General features: G+C 44.6%; 1 protein-coding gene across 2 annotated transcripts in view; it reads right to left on the bottom strand.

Moving 5' to 3' along the window:
* The window catches only part of NFAT5 (nuclear factor of activated T cells 5), a 192,682-nt gene extending 170,909 nt beyond the window's left edge, over nt 1–21,773 (bottom strand). For both annotated transcript variants that reach the window (XM_086351519.1, XM_086351539.1), the window contains exon 1: nt 21,566–21,773. The gene's annotated coding sequence lies outside the window, so the exon portion shown is untranslated. The remainder of the gene's footprint in view (nt 1–21,565) is intronic.
* Between the last annotated feature and the right edge of the window lie 717 nt (nt 21,774–22,490).

Here is a 22,490-nt window from a genome sequence, read left to right as displayed (position 1 = left end):
TCATCATTTTCTGATTCCAACCCTGCTGGGTCTTGCCGTCACTTAAAATACTAACATTTTGTTCATCATGGGTTCTTTGATTCTTTTGGATTAAAGAATCAAAATTCTTTAATTTTGATTTTTTAAAAATATACCATAAAAATGGCATTTATCTTGATAGCTGTGGGTTTTGGCAAGCCCTTAAATTTTGCATCTGCCTCACCCTTGTACCAGCATTGTGTATCCGTGAGAATCTCTTTAAAATCCCTCCTTCTACACCCCCATACCCCCAAGAGAAATCAGCCAGCATACCATGATGATAAGAAGGCATTGTTTTTCATATATAAAAATAAAACGCTTACCGGTGACACTAATAACAGCCAAATGAGGAATTTGGGTAAGTTGTTGGCACAGTTCGTTTAGCAGTTTTATAACTGGGAACTCTAAAAGACTTCTGGATCTCAGAGTAAAGACTCACAACTAAAATGATCCTAAACTTTCTCATTTCAACATAAAAGACTAAGAGTTTAGGCTGAAAATTTCAAGAAATTTGTTATATTTCATTATGTTTCTTACAGTGCATATTAATGTATTTGTTATATATTCAGGAATGGCTTCAGTTGGATAGAAAAATTAAAACTCAGGTCAGATACTTAGTGGTTGAGTATGGTCATCATGAGTACCATTCATAAGATACTGAATCCCTTTTATTCAGTGCCACTGCATGTGGGTAGAGGTTGCTGCTGCTGCTAAGTCACTTCAGTCGTGTCCGACTTTGTGCGTCCCCACAGACAGCAGCCCACCAGGCTCCCCCATCCCTGGGATTCTCCAGGCAAGAACATTGGAGTGGGTTGCCATTTCCTTCTCCAATGCATGAAAAGTGAAAGTGAAGTCGCTCAGTCGTGTCCGACTCTTAGCGACCCCATGGACTGCAGCCTACCAGGCTCCTCCGTCCATGGGATTTTCCAGGCAAGAGTACTAGAGTGGGGTGCCATTGCCTTCTCCGGTGGGTAGAGGTTACACAGAATAAAAGTAGAATTTGAGATTGAGAATCCCAATTGTATTTACCTGTATCAATTTGAGCAAGTCATTAAATGTTCCTGGGTCTCACTTGACTCATCTGTAAAAGATTGCTACGATTGACTTTAAATATCATGTCACTTAAAAACAACAACAACAAAAAGGACTTCCCTGGCGGTCCAGTGGTTAAGACTCCACCTGCCAATGCAGAGAACATGGGTCCTATCTCTGATCCAGGAAGATCCCACATGCCAAGGAGCAACTAAGCCCAGGACCCACAACTGCTGAGCCCACGCACCTAGATGTTGCACACTGCAGTGAGTAGACCCTGCTTGCTGCAACTAGAGAAAGTTCATGCGAAGCAACAAAGACCCAATACGGCCAAAAATAAACAGATACATAAATAAATATTTTTTTAAAAGTGGACTTTGAGTTCATGGAGTTTACAAAACACACACACACAACATAATACAACAATGATACTTATCTATATGAAATGATGAATAACTTATTGTAATTATTTCACAAAATGTGCAAGTCAAATCATTATGCTGTACACTTTAAACTTATATAGTGCTGTATGTTAATTATATCTCAATAAACCAGAAAAAAATTGTCATCTGAATGTTAATGACATCTAAACAAAAAAATCTCTACAAGAGTGTGAAAAAAGAAACTATAATTGCCCTGTTCTTTATTTATGCTAAATAACTATAGGCCATCTTAATTATGCTTGATCTCAAAAATTATAATTTTATAAAAAATATAAAAAGAGATCTCAAAATCTTACAAAAATTATAAAGCTCTGAAAAGCAAAAAATTATTTCTAAAAGAACATTTTGAAAAAGGAGACAGGATTAAGCAGAGAGATCTGACAGAATGTGGTCCACTGGAGAAGGGAATGGCAAACCACTTCGGTATTCTTGCCTTGAGAACCCCACGAACAGTATGAAAAGGCAAAATGATAGGATACTGAAAGAGGAACTCCCCAGGTCAGTAGGTGCCCAATATGCTACTGGAGATCAGTGGAGAAATAACTCCAGAAAGAATGAAGGGATGGAGCCAAAGCAAAAACAATACCCAGCTGTGGATGTGACTGGTGATAGAAGCAAGGTCCAATGCTGTAAAGAGCAATATTGCATAGGAACCTGGAATGTCAGGTCCATGAATCAAGGCAAATTGGAAGTGGTCAAACAAGAGATGGCAAGAGTGAATGTCGACATTCTAGGAATCAGCGAACTGAAATGGACTGGAATGGGTGAATTTAACTCAGATGACTATTATATCTACTACTGCGGGCAGGAATCCCTCAGAAAAAATGGAGTGGCCATCATGGTCAACAAAAGAGTCCGAAATGCAGTACTTGGATGCAATCTCAAAAACGACAGGATGATCTCTGTTCGTTTCCAAGGCAAACCATTCAACATCACAGTAATCCAAGTCTACGCCCCAACCAGTAATGCTGAAGAAGCTGAAGTTGAACAGTTCTATGAAGACCTACAAGACCTTTTAGAACTAACACCCAAAAAAGATGTCCTTTTCATTATAGGGGACTAGAATGAAAAAGTAGGAAGTCAAGAAACACCTGGAGTACCAGGCAAATTTGGCCTTGGAGTACGGAATGAAGCAGGGCAAAGACTAATAGAGTTTTGCCAAGAAAATGCACTGGTCAGACCAAACACCCTCTTCCAACAACACAAGAGAAGACTCTACACATGGAAATCACCAGATGGTCAACACCGAAATCAGATTGATTATACTCTTTGCTGCCAAAGATGGACAAGCTCTATACATTCAGAAAAAACAAGACCAGGAGCTGACTGTGGCTCAGATCATGAACTCCTTATTGCCTAATTCAGACTGAAATTGAAGAAAGTAGGGAAAAACCACTAGACCATTCAGGTATGACCTAAATCAAATCCCTTATGATTATACAGTGGAAGTGAGAAATAGATTTAAGGACCTAGATCTGATAGATAGAGTGCCTGATGAACTATGAAATGAGGTTTGTGACATTGTACAGGAGACAGGGATCAAGACCATCCCTGTGGAAAAGAAATGCAAAAAAGCAAAATGGCTGTCTGGGGAGGCCTTACAAATAGCTGTGAAAAGAAGAGAAGCAAAAAGCAAAGGAGAAAAGGAAAGATATAAGCATCTGAATGCAGCGTTCCAAAGAATAGCAAGAAGAGATAAGAAAGCCTTCTTCAGTGATCAATGCAAAGAAATAGAGGAAAACAACAGAATGGGAAAGACTAGAGATCTCTTCAAGAAAATTAGAGATACCAAGGGAACATTTCATGTAAAGATGGGCTCGATAAAGGACAGAAATGCTATGGACCTAACAGAAGCAGAAGATATTAAGAAGAGGTGGCAAGAATACACAGAAGAACTGTACAAAAAAGATCTTCACGACCCAGATAATCACAATGGTGTGATCACTCACCTGGAGCCAGACATCCTGGAATGTGAAGTCAAGTGGGCCTTAGAAAGCATCACTATGAACAAAGCTAGTGGAGGTGATGGAAGTCCAGTTGAGCTATTTCAAATCCTGAAAGATGATGCTGTGAAAGTGCTGCACTCAATATGCCAGCAAATTTGCAAAACTCAGCAGTGGCCACAAGACTGGAAAAGGTCAGTTTTCATTCCAATCCCAAAGAAAGGCAATGCCAAAGAATGCTCAAACGACCGCACAGTTGCACTCATCTCACACGCTAGTAAAGTAATGCTCAAAATTCTCCAAGCCAGGCTTCAGCAATACGTGAACCGTGAACTTCCAGATGTTCAAGCTGGTTTTAGAAAAGGCAGAGGAACCAGAGATCAAATTGCCAACATCCGCTGGATCATGGAAAAAGCAAGAGAGTTCCAGAAAAACATCTATTTCTGCTTTATTGACTATGCCAAAGCCTTTGACTGTGTGGATCATGATAAACTGTGGAAAATTCTTAAAGAGATGGGAATACCAGACCACCTGACCTGCCTCTTGAGAAATCTGTATGCACGTCAGGAAGCAACAGTTAGAACTGGACATGGAACAACAGACTGGTTCCAAATAGGAAAAGGAGTACGTCAAGGCTGTGTATTGTCACCCTGTTTATTTAACTTATATGCAGTATACATCATGAGAAACGCTGGGCTGGAAGAAATACAAGCTGGAATCAAGACTGCCAGGAGAAATATCAATAACCTCAGATATGCAGATGACACCACCCTTATGGCAGACAGTGAAGAGGAACTCAAAAGCCTCTTGATGAAAGTGAAAGTAGAGAGTGAAAAAGTTGGCTTAAAGCTCAACATTCAGAAAACGAAGATCATGGCATCTGGTCCCATCACTTCTTGGGAAATAGATGGCGAAACAGTGGAAACAGTGTCAGACTTTATTTTTGGGGCTCCAAAATCACTGCAGATGGTGACTGCAGCCATGAAATTAAAAGATGCTTACTCCTTGGAAGGAAAGTTATGACCAACCTAGACAGCATATTCAAAAGCAGAGACATTACTTTGCCAACAAAGGTTCGTCTAGTCAAGGCTATGGTTTTTCCAGTGGTCATGTATGGATGTGAGAGTTGGACTGTGAAGAAGGCTGAGCGCCAAAGAATTGATGCTTTTGAACTGTGTTGTTGGAGAAGACTCTTGAGAGTCCCTTGGACTGCAAGGAGATCCAACCAGTCCATTCTGAAGGAGATCAGCCCTGGGATTTCTTTGGAAGGAATGATGCTAAAGCTGAAACTCCAGTACTTTGGCCACCTCATGCGAAGAGTTGACTCATTGGAAAAGACTCTGATGCTGGGAGGGATTGGGGGCAGGCGGAGAAGGGGACGACAGAGGATGAGGTGGCTGGATGGCATCATTGACTCGGTGGACGTGAGTCTGGGTGAACTCTGGGAGTTGGTGATGGACAGGGAGGCCTGGCGTGCTGCGATTCATGGGGTCGCAAAGAGTCAGACACGACTGAGCGACTGAACTGAACTGAACTGATACTGTTTTAGAAGTAAGAAGAAGGGCTTCCCTGGTGGCTCAGTGGTAAAGAATTTTCCTGCCAATGTAGGAGACACGAGCTCCATCACTAGGTCAGGAAGATCCCACATGATGTGGAGCAACTAAACCCATGGGTCACAACTACTGAAGCCCCCATGTTCTAGAGCCCATGCTCTGCAACAAGAGCATCCACCGCAATGAGAAGCCCTCACACTGCAACTAGAGAAAAGCCTGCTTAGCAACAAAGATACAGTAAACCAAAAATAAATAAATAAAATCATAAAAAAATAAATGTAATGAGAGTTCCTTCGTGGTTCAGTGGTTAGGACTCTGTGTTCTCACTGCCGAGGGCCCAGGTTTAATCCCTGGTCGGGGAATTCAGATCCTGAAAGTCATGAGACATGGCCAAAAGTAAACATATACAAATAAATAAAAGTAATAATTTCAATGGTTTTTCCAGCTATGGTTTTTCCAGTAATCATGTATGACTACTGTACACATGTATGATATGTGTGAGAGTTGAACCACAAAAGAAAGCTGAGTGCCACAGAACTGATGCTTTTAAACTGTGGTGTTGGAGAAGACTCTTGAGAGCTCCTTGGACTGCAAGGAGATCAAACTAGTCAATCCTAAAGGAAATCAGTCCTGGATGTTCACTGGAAGGACTGATGCTGAAGCTCCAATACTTTGGACACCTGATGGGAAGAACTGACTCATTGGAAATGACCCTGATGCTGGGAAAGATTGAAGGCAGGAAAAGGGAACAACAGAGGATGAGATGGTTGGATGACATCACCGACTCGATGGACATGAGTTTGAACAAGCTCTGGAAGTTGGTGATGAACAGGGAAGCCTGGCGTGCTGCAGTCAATGGGGTCGCAAAGAGTTGGACACGACTGAGTGACTGAATAATTTCAAAACTTTTGGGGGCCCAACATATTGGTCTGCATATGCCAGATGCGGAGCAGAGACCATTTTTTTTTTTTTTTTTTTTGCCATGGGGCATGCAGGATCTCGGTTCCCAGACAAGGGATGGAACCTGCATCCCCTACACTGGAAGCTCAGAGTCTTGCCCACTGGACCACCAGGGAAGTCCCGTGACTACTTCTAATCTGAAACTTCAGAGAGTTGAGAGTAGACGCTCTGGGCTAAAACATCAGTGATCTGATGTTTTTTACAAAAATGGGAGGGGCACTTAACATCTGGGCTAAAGCTCCAGCAGACAGAGTAAGAAAACTGCTCTTGACAGTGGCTGACTGTCACAGAGGGTGGAAACCACATTCTCACCAGGACTTAATTAGGAATCCAGGTTCTATTATTAATCTCCTCCCCAAAGTCTAATCTTGTCAGGGTTACAGTTCTGATTCTGATTGTACAGCATTTGGTAGGTTAGAATTACTCTTTAATGATTTTTGCAGAACATATATCTGCTCCTTGCTTCCAATTCCAGCAGTTCTTTTCTACCATGCAGCCAGGTAAATCTCCTAGGACCTTTTCCACGCACCTGGCATGAGAGACATTAACACTGTCATCGAAAAGAACAGGAACTAAACCCCTATGAGGTTTCTAGGATAGCTTGTCTCTTTATAATTTTTTATAACAGCCTTATTGAGATGTAATTCACATATACAAGTTACCTATTTGAAGTATACAATTCAGTGGCTCTTACTATATTCACAGGGTTCTGCAACCATCACCACAATCAAATGTAGAACAGTTTCATCATCACTCCAAAAAGAAACCCTGTACCCACAGGTGCTCACCACTCATTCTCCCATGCCCCACAGCACTAAGCAACCACTGGGCAACCACTAATCCACTTCCTGTCTATAGATTTGCCTGTTCTGGATGTGGCATATAAATGAATCTTACAATATGTGGTCTTTCGTGACTGGCTTCTTTCACTTTAGCCAAGGTTCATCCATGTTACAGTATGTATCAGGACTTCATTCCACTTTATGGCCAAATAATATTCCACAGAGTAAATATACCACATTTCACGTATCTATCGATCAGTAAACATTTTTTTTGGCTGTTGTGAGTAATACTGCAATGAACATGTTGGAATATGTTTCCAATTCTCTCGGGTATGTATCTAGGAATGGAACTGCTGGATCATGTGCTTCTCTATTCTTTTCAATGGAACAATGTACCAATTATGTATTCTTGCACAGGAAATAACCCCGAAAGCTTCATGCATTAAAATAATAGTAATTTCTTCTCTCTCAGTTTATGCGAGTCTGAAATTTGGGAGCACCTGGGATACGAGGTTTTGCCTCCAGGTCTCTCATAAGGTTGCAGTTAGATGCTGGTCAACATGGCAGTCGTCTGAAGGCTTGGCTGGAGCCAGAAGATCCACTGAGATGACACTCACACAACTGGCAAGTTAGTGCTGGTTCTTGGCTGGGGGAGGGGGAGGCGCTCAGTTCCTCTCTATCTGGGCTTCCCCACCAGGATGACTGAGTGTCCTCAAAATATTAATAGCTGGCTTCCTCTAAAACAAGCTAACCAGGAGACCAAGGCAGCGGCTGCCTTATCTTTTACAACTTAGCCTCCTAAGTTAGACTGTGTTGCTTTCACCAGATTCTACAGAGGCCAGCCCAAATCCATGTGGGAGGGGACTAGTTCCACAAAAGGGGATACCAGAGGCGGCAAGGTTGGAGACCGTCTTGGAAGTTGGCTACCGTCTTGGACAGGATGACTTTGAAGATCTGTTCTCTGTTGCTCCTAAGAAGATGATCCAAATTTACAGACTCCAGGCAGGAGGTCAAAAAAGTGCACATCAAAATCTGTAGGATCCTAACAGCTCTGTGATTCCCTCCTTCTATGGGATGCATTTAACCTGCAGTGGAGCTTCCTGAGTCCCCTGCAGGGGAATTTGAGGAGAACCTTAGTATACTTAGCGCCTGGTGGAAATAAGATAAAGAACTCCAAGCCTGCTGCTGACCTTGGGTTAATGCTCTAGGTATTCACCTCTGGAAGTGCCAACACTTTGTCTCTCTATCCACACCAGCAAAACCTTCCTGGAATGTCATTTGGGTTATTTAATCCAGAAGTCAAATCCACTTTCTTTCCTGGCAAATCAACAAGTACTTACTAGCATCTACAGTGTACCCAAGAGCAAACTCCAGGATCATTTGAGACCAGTGTAGATGGAGAAGCCAAAAAAATGCCTAGGCATGACCAAAATAGATTGTTGTCAAACCCACCTGTCTTGAGGCTTCAGAGGCAAGGAATTGAAAAGGGCTTTTTTTTTTTTCTTCGAGTTAACATTTAGAGAAGTCACAGTCATGAAAGTGCTTTTAGATTTAAATTTGCTTAGAAAACTCCTGAGGACATGAAAAAGAAAGAAAGATTGGGGAAAGATTCTAGAGTAAAGAAGTTAAAGATACCTATCGCCAAAATGAAATGCTTATTCTGGATGAGATACTGGACAAAGGGAAAATAGCTATAAAATACATAATTGGAAATTGGTGCAACTGGAATTCAAACTGGAGAGTAGATAACAGTGTTAGATCAATGCTCTCTTTTCTGAATCTTATGATCATATTGTGATTATGTAATAAAATACATTTGCTCTTAGGAAACACAAACTTAAGTATTAAGGGGCAAGTATGTCTACAATATACTTTCAAGTGGTTCTGAAAAAAAATTCTGTATACACACACACACATAAGGCTCCCCTGATATCTCAGATGATAAAGCATCTGCCTGCCAATGCAGGAGACCCACGTTTGATCCCTGGGGTGGGAAGATCCCCTGGAAAAGGAAATGGCAACCCACTCCGGTATTCTTGCCTGGGAAATCCCATGGTCAGAGGAGCTTGGTGGGCTACTGTCTATGGAGTCGCAAAGAGTTGGACACAACTGAGCAACTAACAAACATGGAAAGAGACAGAACATATGCAGCAAACAGACTGAAAGATATGTAGGAATTCTTTGTGGTATGTTTGGAACTTTTTTCTAAGTTTGAAATTATTTCAAAATAAAAAGCTTTTTAAAAGAAAAGGAAGCTCCTAAGGGTCTTCTGTGAAGAACAGGATTACTTTGGTGCCACTGCTCCTTCGAGCAATATACAAAAACAAATTGAGGTCAGATAGGTGTCAACTCCCCACATGACCCAGCCAACATTGTGGCTAGGGTGCTGGACGTGACTTCTGTCTGAGTTGACATCTCCTGACAGTTATTAGGAACCTGAGCATTAGGAACCACAACTTTACACGGTGTTTGTGACCCCAACTTCAGCCCCTGAAAGTGGTGGTTTCAGCTCACTCCATCCCTGACCTCTGGTCTGACAGCCATCTGTATGGCTCCTCCATCATGCCCCAGGCTGGCCAGTGGCATCACCTGATCCCTTGCTCCCTAAGAATCAGTGTATTGAGCCCTGAGTTGGAAGACATAAATCTCTCCCGTTCCCTCCAAATCAGAGGCAGCCTAGCCAGAAAGCCATAGTGCAGAATCCCCCAAATTTCCAAAAACATCTCAGAGCCACAGAGTTAGCCAAACGTCTCTGAGCTGGCCTTGAGTCAGAAATGCTTAGTCTCAGATGCAGGGTGCACACTCTGCTTCCCATTCTACTAGGTGGGTAGGAGGCAGCCGGGAGCTCCACTGACTTAGAAGAAACAGACTCAATCAAGGTCCAGAGGATGCCCAAGTGAAACGGATTGGCCCTCTGGCCTGTAAAACTCACTAAATCCTAATTCTACCAAATACTCTCAATACCAGCTATATCCGAGTATCACTATCTATCTGCTAAAGCCAACCCGCTAAAGCCAACCCACTGACTTCCAGTGAACAGTGAGCGGAAGTGGAAAGCTCATCAGTCCCAAAGGCTTTCAGAGAGAAGGAGGTCAGGGAGCTCCCTGACAAGACTCAGTCACAGCACCCACCATGTGGACAGGACAATATGGCATTTCCAGTTCCTAGGAAAGTGGCTACTGGGACTTCCCTGGCAGTCCAGTGGTCAAGTTTCCATACTTCCAATGCAGGGGACTAGGGTTCAATTCCCGGTCAGGGAATTAAAATCCCACGTGCTGCACAGTGTGGCTAAAAAAAAATTTTTTTTAATTTTTAAAAATTGTTTCAATTAAAAATAAAAGTGATTACTAGACTGTGATGGCCCCCAGTGAGCCCACAGCCCGGTGGCCATGTGCTGGGGACAAAGACCAGTCACCTCCAGCTTGAATTCTCTGCTGTGTGTGTGGAAAAGATCAGCCTCTGTCTATTCACCAGTCTCCAGGATGTTCTCAGCCCTCCTGACCACCCGAGACGTGGCAAATGAATCACAGGTGCAACACACAACTTCTCAGCAGCGGCACACACTGTCATAGCGCTTACCAAGTGCCGGGCGCTGTCCAAGTCACTTTACAGATAACACCTCGTGTAACCTCCCAGTAACCCTATGAACAGGGTACTCTCTTATTACCCGCATCTGGCAGCTGTGGAAACAGGCACAGAGAGGTAAAGCAACATGCCCCAAGCCACTGACCTAGTAAATAATGAAGCCAAGATTTGAACTCTGGTGTCTGGCTTGCATTTGTGCTTCTAGCCACTTCCTTATGTGAGGCCTCCTGGCTTGTTCTGCGAGCTGCTTCTAAAGAACCCATAAGTGAGGAAATACACACTCATATTTCAAAAATCATATACAGACAGGAAGAGAGGGATAAGGAGTCTGCAAAGCAGGTTGATGGGTGGTAGGAAACAGGGAGTGGGTCTCACCATTCCCCAATACATTCATCATCTGTACTGAACCATCCATCTGCCAATTCATTACTCACTCACCCCCTCATATTTGGATTCAGGACCTACTAGATGTTAGGGTGGGAGGAAACAAAAGGAGTCCACTTTAGTTAATGAAATGAAACCTGGGCACACAAGTAGTGAAATAATCAGGGAAGGAGGATTTGAGGCAGAGTGAGCGGTGCTGACGTCAGGAACAGGGTGGGATTGGGAAAGGAAATTTGGGCCAACTGCACTGGCACAAGTCTTGGAAGTGTTACCCTGACCGCCACCAATGCCCCCACCGGTTGACCGGGGGGCCCTTTTTTAGTCCATCTGTATCCACCCACACTCACTATCCTGATTTCAGCATTTCCCACACCGAGCTGAAGTTGCCCATCTGCTTTCCTGCCCGCTATTAATTTCTATATCCCTTATGAGAGGCTTGAGATTAGTTACTCAGTATTTGTCAGATGACTTTCTGAATGAAGAAGGCACAAACATACTTGTGAGGGGGAAAAAGCAGCTCATAAGGGTACTGAGGGAAAATGAGCAAGCAGGCTCATCTGAGCAGGGTGGGTTCGAGCAGTGTTTCTCAACATGCGGGCACATGAGAATCACCTAGGGATCTTGTGAAAATGCAAATCCTGACTCAGCAGGTATGGGGTGCAACCTGAGAGTCTTCCTTTCCTACAGTCTTGCTGGTGATGTGGATAACATGGATACTGCTGGTCCCTGGACCTCACTTTGAGGTATGGGGCCCTCAATGATCTCTGGCTCCTCCCAGCCCTAAGAGAGCCTCATTCCACCCTAGGACTCCCTTCCTCTGCCTTTGTGCTTCTCCTAAGGCCCTTCATGCTGCCTCAGCCCCTCAGCCTATGGTTTCCATTTGGTTTTGGCCAATGTGGTCACTGCTAGGAGACCTGAGAGCACGAAAAGAACATGGAGGGGCTTCCCTGGTAATCCAGTGACTCTGCGCTCCCATTGGAGGGGGCCGGGGTTCAATCCCTGGTCAGGGGACTGAGATCCCGCATGCCTCAAATGAAAAGATTCCACGTGCTGCAACTAAGATCTCAGTTCACTTCAGTCGCTCAGTCATGTCTGACTCTTTTGTTAGCCCATGGACTGCAGCATGCCAGGTTTCCCTGTCCATCATCAACTCCTGGAACTTGTTCAAACTCATGTCCATTGAGTTGGTGATGCCATCCAACAATCTCATCCTCTGTCATCCCCTTTTCCTCCTAAGATCTGGTGTAGCCAAAAAAATAAATATTAAAAAAAAAAAGAGAGAGAAAAACATGGAGATATTTCATCCTCGCTGCAGACTCACACACCTGGGCAGTGCTGCATCTCTACAGCCTCATCCCCCTCAAGGTGACTCCTCCACAGCTCAGCTCTCACTGGGCTCCCTTCGGCCTTGCCACCCCAGGATGCTAACAGCTGTCTGTTGTCACAAGTCCCAAGGCACCTCGCCATCCCTGCTGTTTCTTTCTGTCCTCCCCACTTCACTGGATGGAGTCCTGTCACCAATTACCTTACTTGATTTTATTTTTCAGTTAAACCCTTTGAGTGGACCATCTGTTCCCTGCTAGGACAGAATGTTGCATTTTTTATCAGGTACAAGGTCCTAACTTGGCTTAAGCCAAAGCAATGAAGTTCTGATCGTGGAACCCGGGGCCAGAGGGAGTCCAGAGACAGAAGGTACTTTGTGACAGGGGAAGTGTGCTGGTGCATCTCAGGGACCTTAAAATTCAACTACATCAAGACCCAAAAGTTGGCTTCGAGATAATTTTATTCTGTTCCACTGCTGTGTTCCAGACACAGTGCTCAGGCTTGTGGGAACCAAGGGCAATGGAGCCCAGGCCCTGTGTCCCAGAGCCTCCCACTCGGAGACACTCAGGCCAAGGCAGAATGAAAGCCCTGGAGTGGAATTGAATGTGACAGGCAGCCAAGCAGGGCAAAGCCGGCTGAGATAAGGACCTAATCAGAGTTCAGACAGAGAACAGTAGCGGAACAGCAGGCAGAGGCTTTGTTCCAAAGCTCAAGACCTGGGAGGACCTCAGAGGGTGGAGGAGGAGGTCACACAGGACCTTGGAGGATCAAGAAGCCAGCCAATCAGCTGCCTCAGTGCAGAAGCCAGAGCAGGGCCCCTTTCTGCAGCCTCCTGGGGAAGCCTTCTTGGACGCTCAGGCAGTTTTATTTGCTCTGAATTCTTCTCACACATCTTAATACTTTCCTCCCACACTGATGGAGTGCCTACCCTGTGCACAGCGCTGGGGCTTCGCACCTATACGTGCCCAGTCAATCCTCCAATCCCCTCCTCTGGGTGGATGCTATTTACCCCATTTTATAGCTAAGGAAACTGAGGCTCAGTTCAAGCGACAGACCCACAGTTTTATGAACAGGCCTTGGAGGAACCAGGATTTGAATCCAGACTGCCTGGCCCAGAAATGCACTCTCTCTCAATCACTTTTATTTTATCTGCATTGATTTCTAACTGGAGGCAGCAGTGGCGCTAAGCACTTTGTATCCTGTCTCATTTGCTCCTCACAGTGCCCCCATGAGGTAGGTCTGAGTATTATACCCACTTTTTGGAAGCCGAAACTGGCCTCCAAAAGGGCTCTTTCAAGGTCATGGTGGAGTCAAGGTTTGGACCCACGAGATCAACTAGGAATTCATGCCCGCACCCACTACATTCATTGAGAGCACAGCCTAGGTTATTAACGTTTTAATACATCTTACTTTGTAGAATGGTTTTAGATATACAGAAAAACTATGAAGATAATACAGAGTTTCCTAACTGTTCTTGCTAGGACTCTCAATACTCTGTTAAATAAAAGTTGCAAGAGTGGGCATCCTTGTCTTGTTCCTGATCTTAGAGGAAAAATTTTCAGCTTTTCACCACTGAAGACGAAGCTAGTGGTGGACTTGTCATCTATGGTCTTATTATGTTGAAGTACATTCCCTTTATAACTTTGTTATAAACTTTGTTGAGAGTTTTCATCCATAAATGGATGCTGAATTTTGTCAAATGTTTTTCCTGCATCTGTTGAGATGATCATGTGGCTTTTATCCTTCATTTTGCATCCCTAGAATAAAACCCACTTGATCATGGTGTTCAATTCTTTTAATGTGTTGTTGAACTTGGTTTGTTAATACTCTGCTGAGGATTTTGGCATCTATGTTCAACAGGGATATTGACCTATCCTACAATTACCAACATTCTGTCATTCCTGGTTCATCTATATCTCTACCCACTTCTACTCTATTTATTACTATTTTCTTATAGCCCACACCTCCCCTTTTTTTTTCATCCCCCCTCTTCAGGCTTCTTGCACTGAGTATGGTGTCTCTGAGGTTTCCCCACACTGTTGTGTGTGTGTCAGAATTGTATCCCTTTCTGTTACTCAGTGGCATTGCACTGAATGCATTTGCTGCAACTTGTTTATCTCTTCCCCTGTTAATGGGCATTTGGATGGTTAACAGCTTGGGCTAAAGCTGCTGTGAACATTTTTGTACGCTTTGGGGTGTATATTCTCATTTCTTGTGGATAAATACCTTTTTATATGTTTCTGTAGCCATCAATGTTTACGAGCTAGTCACTACTCGAAAAAAAAGTGTGATAAAACGAACTGAGTGGTGGAACCAAGAGCTGCTGCTGCTAAGTCGCTTCAGTCCTGTCCGACTCTGTGCGACCCCAGAGACGGCAGCCCACCAGGCTCCTCCATCCCTGGGATTCTCCAGGCAAGAACACTGGAGTGGGTTGCCATTGCCTTCCCCTCAAGAGCTGCTAGGTGGCAATAATCGTTTCATATAGTAAAGTGCATTCCATTAAGTTCCAAAGTTGAGCACAAATGCCAAGAGCAAAGCCTGGATAAAAAGAAAGGACATCTGAAGTAGGGACTGAGTGATTCAGTCAAGAATTTTGAAAAAGAACAGGCTGTGAAGAAGAGCCAATATGTAAAGAAAACCAGGAGACTTCCTCCTGCAAGGGACAGAGACTTCTCTCCAAAACATTGGCTGGACTGGGAGACCAGCAGGGTGTCTCAAAGCAGGGCAGTTTGGGTGGGGCAGATGCAGCTGGAGCAAAATCAATGCCCAGAGTTTGTTAGTGAGATCTGTCATTATGTTTTATTATGTCTTGTTGAAGATCATTGTTCCCCTTTGTTTTTCCTTTCTAAATCCACTCCTGACCTGCCACACCAGAACAAGAGACCATCCAGCAATCTTTCCTCTTTGGCGTGGGGAGATGTTTGTGTGTAGTTGGGGAACCTGGGCTTCTGCCATTAACTAGCCATGTTTGCCTTTGTCTCCAAAGCTCCTTCCAGCTCTGAAATATCATGACCCAGCAACTATACTTCTTTTTTCAATTCATGCTGCTTATTACAAAAGTACATGTATTCACCATAAATAGTTAGAAAATGTAAATAAGAGAGTCAAAGAAAATATAAAATCACTCACTGGGCTTCCCTGGCAGTCCAGTGGTTAAGAATCCACCTGCCAATGCAGGGGATGTGGGTTTGATCTCCGGTCCAGGAAGAGTCCATATGCCGTGGGGCAACTAGTTCTGTGAGCCACAACTACTGAGCTTGGGCTCTGGAGCCCATGCTCTGCAACAAGTGAAGCCATCGCAAAGAGAAGCCCTCGCACCACAACTGGAGATGAGCCCTGCTCTTCACAACTAGAGACAACCTGTGGGCAGCAACGAAGACCCAGAACAGCCAAAAGTAGATACATAATGAAAAATAAAAATAAAATCACTCACCATTTTGTCACCCAGTGCTAACCCTTATTAACCTTCACTCATTCATTAACACATATTCATTGAGCGTTTGCCATGTGCTGAGCAGCATATGAAATATACCTTTCTAGGAGATTCATATTTTAATGAAATCGTCCTGCTTTGTAGCCTGCCTTTCACTTAATAAAGAGTTGTGAACATAGTCTCACGTCAGTAAATATTTTCCTACAACGTTCCAGTCTCTCACGTTAATGAACACTCTCAGAGTTAAGATTTTGAACAAATTCATAGCCGTTACTTTAAGATAATTCCCACACATAGAAATCCTAGATTAATTAGTAATCACCCTGATGAAGCCTCTGGCAGGCGAAGCAAAAAGTCAGCCTTTCTAGCCTCTCTTTACATCCGTCCACTCAAACATCTGCATTTAAATGGTCTATAACCCCTGCTACCCATTGCAGCAAACACGAGACACACAAGGCTGTGGATAGTTAAGTTAAAACTAGTTAAAATATAGAATTCAGGGCCTCAGTTGCACTAGCCACATTTCAAGCACTCCATGGGCATATGTAGTGTTACTGTGACAGCACAGAAAACATTTCCATTATTGCAGAAAGTTCTACTGGACATCACTGGTCCAGATGAGAGGTTTTACTGATGTCAATTATTGTTACTTTGAGGTACAGAAATTTGAGGGGATTTTCTGGACATTTTCCTTTTTATTGCATTTCTTGGTCCTTTTATCTTATTTGGCCATGAGGCTTGTGGGATCTTAGTTCCCCAACCAGGGACCGAACCTGAGCCCTGACAGTGAAAGCACCAAGTCCTAATCATTGGACCAACCAGGGAACTCCCTCCTGGTCCCTTTATAACGAGCATTTACCAATTATTGTTTTACATATTTCATGTTTAAAAGCTTTCTCCTCTTTGGAAAGGTGTACCTTCTGCTCACTGGTCCCCTGTAGATGTCTAACTATGGGAAAAGCTCAGAGCCCTTACGTCTGGTCACTGGGTTTAAATTCTGATTTCCTTCCTAGAGACAGAGCTCCAAAAGAGTTGCATTAATAATCTCTATCCAGGGACTTCCCTGGTGGTCCAGTGGTAAATAATCCGCCTGCCAATGGAGGGGACATGGTTCCAGCCCTGATCCGGGAAGATCCCACATGCAGCAGAGTAACTAAGCCCGGGCACCACCACTACTGAGCCAGCACTCCAGAGCCCGAGAGCCACGACCAGAGAAGCCACCACAGGGAGAAGCCCATGCGCAGTAATGAAAACCCAGCGAAGCCAAAGATAAACACAAAGAATCTCTATCCAAATTTACTTACATATACATAAGGAAATTCTGGAAGGATACAAAAAAAAACCCTTAGGAACGTAACTTACATTCTCTATGGCATGCAGAGCACCTGTCTTTGCAGATGAAGACAAGAATGAGAAGGAGATTTTCCATGTGAATGTATCACCAATTTAAAAATAGATCAAAAATAAATTTAAAATATGTCTTATTACACAAAGAGCATACAATTGTAAAAAAAATTAATAGTAGACAGCGAAATTCCTTTCACTGAAGGTTATGAATGGGAGGTTGGTGAGACTCCTTTCAGATTTGGGTCTATTATGAACAATCATACATAATACCCTTTTTTTATATAAATAGGGTCATGGGCAATTATGCTGTTCAGCGTACTTAACACTTCTCTAAAATTTTGTCTTGTCAGCATGATTTCACTCCTTAGATATCACCAGAGCCTTCCTTTTCCTTCCTGACAGCTGGAAAAAGTGGGCTTTTAGAGCTCTAGGAATTTTTTCTCTTACGTCTCCAGGTGGCCCTTGATAACACCTCCACGTCTCTCTCTGGAAAGCCCGTCTGTCAGATCCGTTTCTAGATGATGGCAGAGCTGGCGTCAGTTGGTCCAGGTCAGTCCCACCCTCACTGACGTTGCAGAGTCGGCTCCCCCACAACCCTCGCCCTTCCTCAGGTGTCTCCCGGTCCACACCTTTCCCAGGCAGTGGGAGTGAAGGGACTCAGAGCACTTCAAGATGCGGTGTCAGGGCAGGAAGGAGGCAGGGACATGGGGGTATGAGTCACCTCCAGGTGCTCCCTCTCCTCCTCCAGGCAGCCAATAACAGCCCCATTTCGGATCCACTTCCAGACGCTGTCTTGCTGGACTTGTGCCTGAACATGCATCTTTTTCTGCGTTTCTGTGATGGGTTTCCCACACTGACCTTGGAGAATCCCTTCCCTACCCCCTGCTTGGGTGCATCCTTGTTCATCATCTTCCACAGGAGAGGAGGGGGCATTTCCAGAGGACTGGGTAGGCCTGGGGAGCCACAGCGAAAGATCCCATGTGCCACAACTTAGACTCGGTGCAGCCAAATAAATAAAAATATTTTTAAAGAAAGAAGTAGAGGCAAAGGGTGAGTCACCTACAGGTGTCACTGATGCCCTTGGAAGTCACCCAAAACCTGGAACAAAAAGAGAAATCTCAGTTCTGGGGGGTGAGTGTGCCCCTTCCCCAGGGGGCCCAGTAACCGGCCCAGCTTCAAAGACTCTGATCCTGGCCACGCAGGTCTGGAACCAGCAAATCCAGAGAGACAGAAAGTAGATTAATGGTTGCCAGAAGCTAGACTTGGGGGAATGCGAAGCGACCATCAGTGGGTACAGGGTTACTTTTCACGGTGACGAAAATGTTCTGGCTAATGGTGATGGTTGCTCTGTGAATATGCTAAAAATCACTGATTTGTACACTTTAAAAGGATGAATTTTATGGAATGTGAATTGTGTCTCAATAAAAAAGGAACTTGGAGGGTTGCCAATCTATTGAGATATAATTGACAAGCACTAAAATGCACTGAAAAGGAGTATGTTAAGGCTATATATTGTCACCCTGCTTATTTAACTTCTATGCAGAGTACATCATGAGAAACGCTGGGCTGGAAGAAGCACAAGCTGGAATCAAGATTGCCGGGAGAAATAGCAATAACCTCAGATATGCAGATGACACCACCCTTATGGCAGAAAGTGAAGAGGAACTCAAAAGCCTCTTGATGAAAGTGAGAGAGGAGAGTGAAAAAGTTGGCTTAAAGCTCAACATTCAGAACTAAGATCATGGCATCTGGTCCCATCACTTCATGGCAAATAGATGGGCAAACAGTGTCAGACTTTATTTTTTGGGGCTCCAAAATCACTGCAGATGGTGACTGCAGCCATAAAATGAAAAGATGCTTCCTCTTTGGAAGGAAAGTTATGATCAACCTAGATAGCATATTCAAAAGCAGAGACATTACTTTGCCAACAAAGGTCCATCTAGTAAAGGCTATGGTTTTTCCAGTGGTCATGTATGGATATGAGAGTTGGACTGTAAAGAAAGCTGAGTGCTGAAGAATTGATGCTTTTGAACTGTGGTGTTGGAGAAGACTCTTGAGAGTCCCTTGGACTTCAAGGAGATCCAACCAGTCCATTCTACAGGAGATCGGTCCTGGGATTTCTTTGGAAGGAATGATGCTAAAGCTGAAACTCCAGTACTTTGGCCACCTCATGCGAAGAGTTGACTCCTTGGAAAAGACTCTGATGCTGGGAGGGATTGGGGGCAGGAGGAGAAGGGGATGACAGAGGATGAGATGGCTGGATGGCATCACTGACTCGATGGACGTGGGTCTGAGTGAACTCCGGGAGTTGGTGATGGACAGGGAGGCCTGGTGTGCTGTGATTCACGGGGTCGCAAAGAGTCGGACACGACTGAACAACTGAACTGAACATGCACCTATCTTAATGTAGAGTTCAATGATTTTTGACAAAGACACCCACACCACCACCACCCTAATCAAAATATAGGACATGTCCATCACCCCAAAGTTCTCCTGTGCCCCTTTAGCATTATTTTTTCCCCACAAAATTTAACAGTGTAGAAACTATCAGAATCCATCACACATAGTAAAGGGTATTAATTCATAAAATTTACATTTTATTTATATTTAAAGGTATATATACACACTTTCACTTTTCACTTTCATGCATTGGAGAAGGAAATGGCAACCCACTCCAGTGTTCTTGCCTGGAGAATCCCAGGGACGGGGAAGCCTGGTGGGCTGCCGTCTCTGGGGTCACAGAGTCGGACACGACGGAAGCGACTTAGCAGCAGCAGCATACACACACATTATAGGGTTGTGATGTGAATCACAGCAAAAAGATCTGAAAGTTCCTACTGAAACAGAAGTACCATGGAAGGTGTAGGGGTCATGGCAAAAATGTTATGCACTTGCTCTGAGGCTGCTATGGGCTGAGCTCTCTGCTCAGCACATAAATGCAAGACTTCAGTCAATACTTACAGCCATTTTCTACGATGTGTCTCATCACCTCTTTCTGCAGATGAGGAAACCAAGACTTTATGATCTTTGCTGGAAGCTAGATCTGATTTCAAAACATACTGCCCTTAATGCCTCAGTTTTCTCTTGTTTGTTTTTCAGTCGCTAAGTTATGTCAGACTCTTCTTTTACGACCCAACAGACTATAGCTTGCCAGGCTCCTCTGTCCATGGGATTCTTTTGGCAAGAACACTAGAGTGGGTAGCCATTTCCTTTTCTGGGGAATCTTCCTGACCTGGGGATTGAACCCGTATGTCCTGCATGGCAGGTGGTTTCTTTACCAATGAGCCACCAGGGAAGCCTCTGTTTTCCCTGTGGGCTTATAATTCCAGCTGAAATGTCAAATCCTAGAGGATGAAGACAGTGTCTGTCAGCCTCTGTTCATTCATTCAAGCACAGCAAAAACAATAAAGAGAAGAAGACACAGCCCTCCCTTCATGGAGCTTGGTCTAGTCACAGGTGTGCACACCCACCAGAGAGCCTGAAACACCACAGACAGGAACACATGTCATGTTTCTCTTTGTAAGCCTGGGTGTAACCCTGGGTGTGATGGGCTGGCTTTTCCTGTGTCCAGTTGTTGGGAATGTTGCCCCAGTCTTTTTCTGAGACAATCCCAGGCAGTCAGACTGGGCCTGCGAGGCCCACTCCCTTCTGGGTTGTTCTGCAAGGACAAAAGGAGTCCTCACGATACACAGAGTCCTGAGGCTCCAAGGACCCCGGGCCAGAGGTCCTGCTGGAAACACTGGAGTCCTCAAGAACCTTCCAGAGTCCTCCTGCCATGCACCTGGCTGCAGAGCAGCAGGGGAAGGATTTAAAACACAGAATTTCTCAGTAGAGTCTCTGTCCCTGAGTTACTCCTCCATGATAAACTCGTAGCCACCATCAGTCTCTCATTTCAAGGGTCAAGCCAGGTGGCATAAATTCTACCTTCCAGTCAGCCCTAATTGAGTTCACCCTAACTGAGTTGTTGCTAGTTAATGAGCCTGTTTACATGAAGACTCAAATCCTTCTTTCTCCCTTAGATTCTCTGGCATCATTAAATCTAAACATTAGGGAACATCTCTAAATGCAAGTCTTGGACATCACCGCGCTCAGCACACCCCATGTTCTGGAACAGTCAGGGGACTCCCCAACAGAGGCCAGTTTTCATCCAAGGAGTAGCTAAAACCCTGTGAGTTTTGAGGTTACTAAGTCCTCCTCAATGTGCTCACCTGGGATGGTGTGGAAAGCTTTGGAACCACGCTGGCCTGGGTTAGGGTCCCAGTCTATCACTTGCTATCTTTGTGGCCTTGGGCAATTTACCTAACCTCTCTGAACTGGTTCTTATCTCAAAAAAAAAAAAAAAAAGAAATGAAACACCAAAGCAAAACAAAACAAAAAACTACGAGCCTTGTAGGGTTACTGTGGGATTAGATGAAATCAAGGTATGCAGTTGGTACCTAATACATACTAGCTCTCCTCCCCCTCCTTCTGCCTGCCAAGGTGATTAACGTTCTGCAGAGACAAGAACAGCCAAGCAACTTTCTCTAAAAGAAGATTCGTTTCTCTGTTCACGTTTTTCCTGGAAGGGCACTAACAGGAAACCTTAGACTGGCAGGAGCACCTTCACTTTGGTCCTTCTGCGCAGTAATAAAAGGTTCCCACAGAGCCTCACCCGCCTGGAGCTGGCGTGTATGACACGATATGAACCACGTGCGTCCATTGGAAAATGGCTGTCTTGCCATCTATGGCCACCAGGAGGTCAGGGCTCGCATCTCCCACTCACCTGGGCCACTAGTCAGCCTCGCTTCGGTCCGTCTTCCACTCTTGCCCTCCCCGAAGACACTTCTTCCGCGGAGGCCAAATCTCAAAATGCAAATCTGCAAATCCAGTTACAGACGCCTGCTCTGCCTCCTCCATCGTCTTTCCTGCAAACCCCAACGCGGCCCACCCGCTGCCTACCACTCCTGTCCCCGTCCCGGCCTCCTCTCTCCCGGAAGCTGGACCTTCCTTCTCCCGGAAGCTGCACCAGCCACACGTGTTTTCCCTTTTCCTTAAGCAGCCCCATTTGTTTCAGCCTCAGGGCCTTTTCAGCAGCTGCTCACTCCACCTGGAGCTCTTCTCCTCCAGATGGAAGCTGCTTTTGCAATATGTAGGTTTTGGCTCCAATGCACCTTCTCAGTTCACATCTACTACTTCACCCTATTTTATTTTCATCCTTGCCCTTGTCGCTACCTTTAAAACTCTCTGGTTCGTTGTCTGTCTAATTCACAGTGCACCCCAGGGACGCAAACCATGCCTGTTAAATAAATGAACCCAGGGAATTCCCTGGCGGTCCAGAGATTATCAGCTCTCACTGTCGATGGCCTGGGGTTCAATCCCTGGTCAGGGAACTAAGATCCCACAAGTTGCACGGTGTGGCCAAAAAAATAAATAAATGAAGCCTCTAGTCTTGCCATTTAAGTATAAATCAATGATCTTCAGGAAGGCCTCTCTTCATAGGAGAGCTTCTAGTGTGTGTCTAGACAGCCCTTTTATTTTTGGCATTTTTGGCAAAATGACTTGCTTCTGGAATTTAACAAAACCAGACAACGCCTGTCTCCCTAGTCTCACCCAAAGCTGTGTTACCTCTTCTAGAATCTCCGAGACTCTGGCTGCCCAGCTCCTCCATAATAACCAGGCATGGATGAGACAGAGATTTTACAACCCTC

This window comes from Bos grunniens, chromosome 18, assembly GCF_055505025.1.
Source record: "Bos grunniens cultivar Pamir isolate PY7600 chromosome 18, Bosgru_T2T1.0, whole genome shotgun sequence".
Classification (NCBI taxonomy): Eukaryota; Metazoa; Chordata; class Mammalia; order Artiodactyla; family Bovidae; genus Bos; species Bos grunniens.
This window is presented reverse-complemented; position numbering and strand designations above follow the sequence as displayed.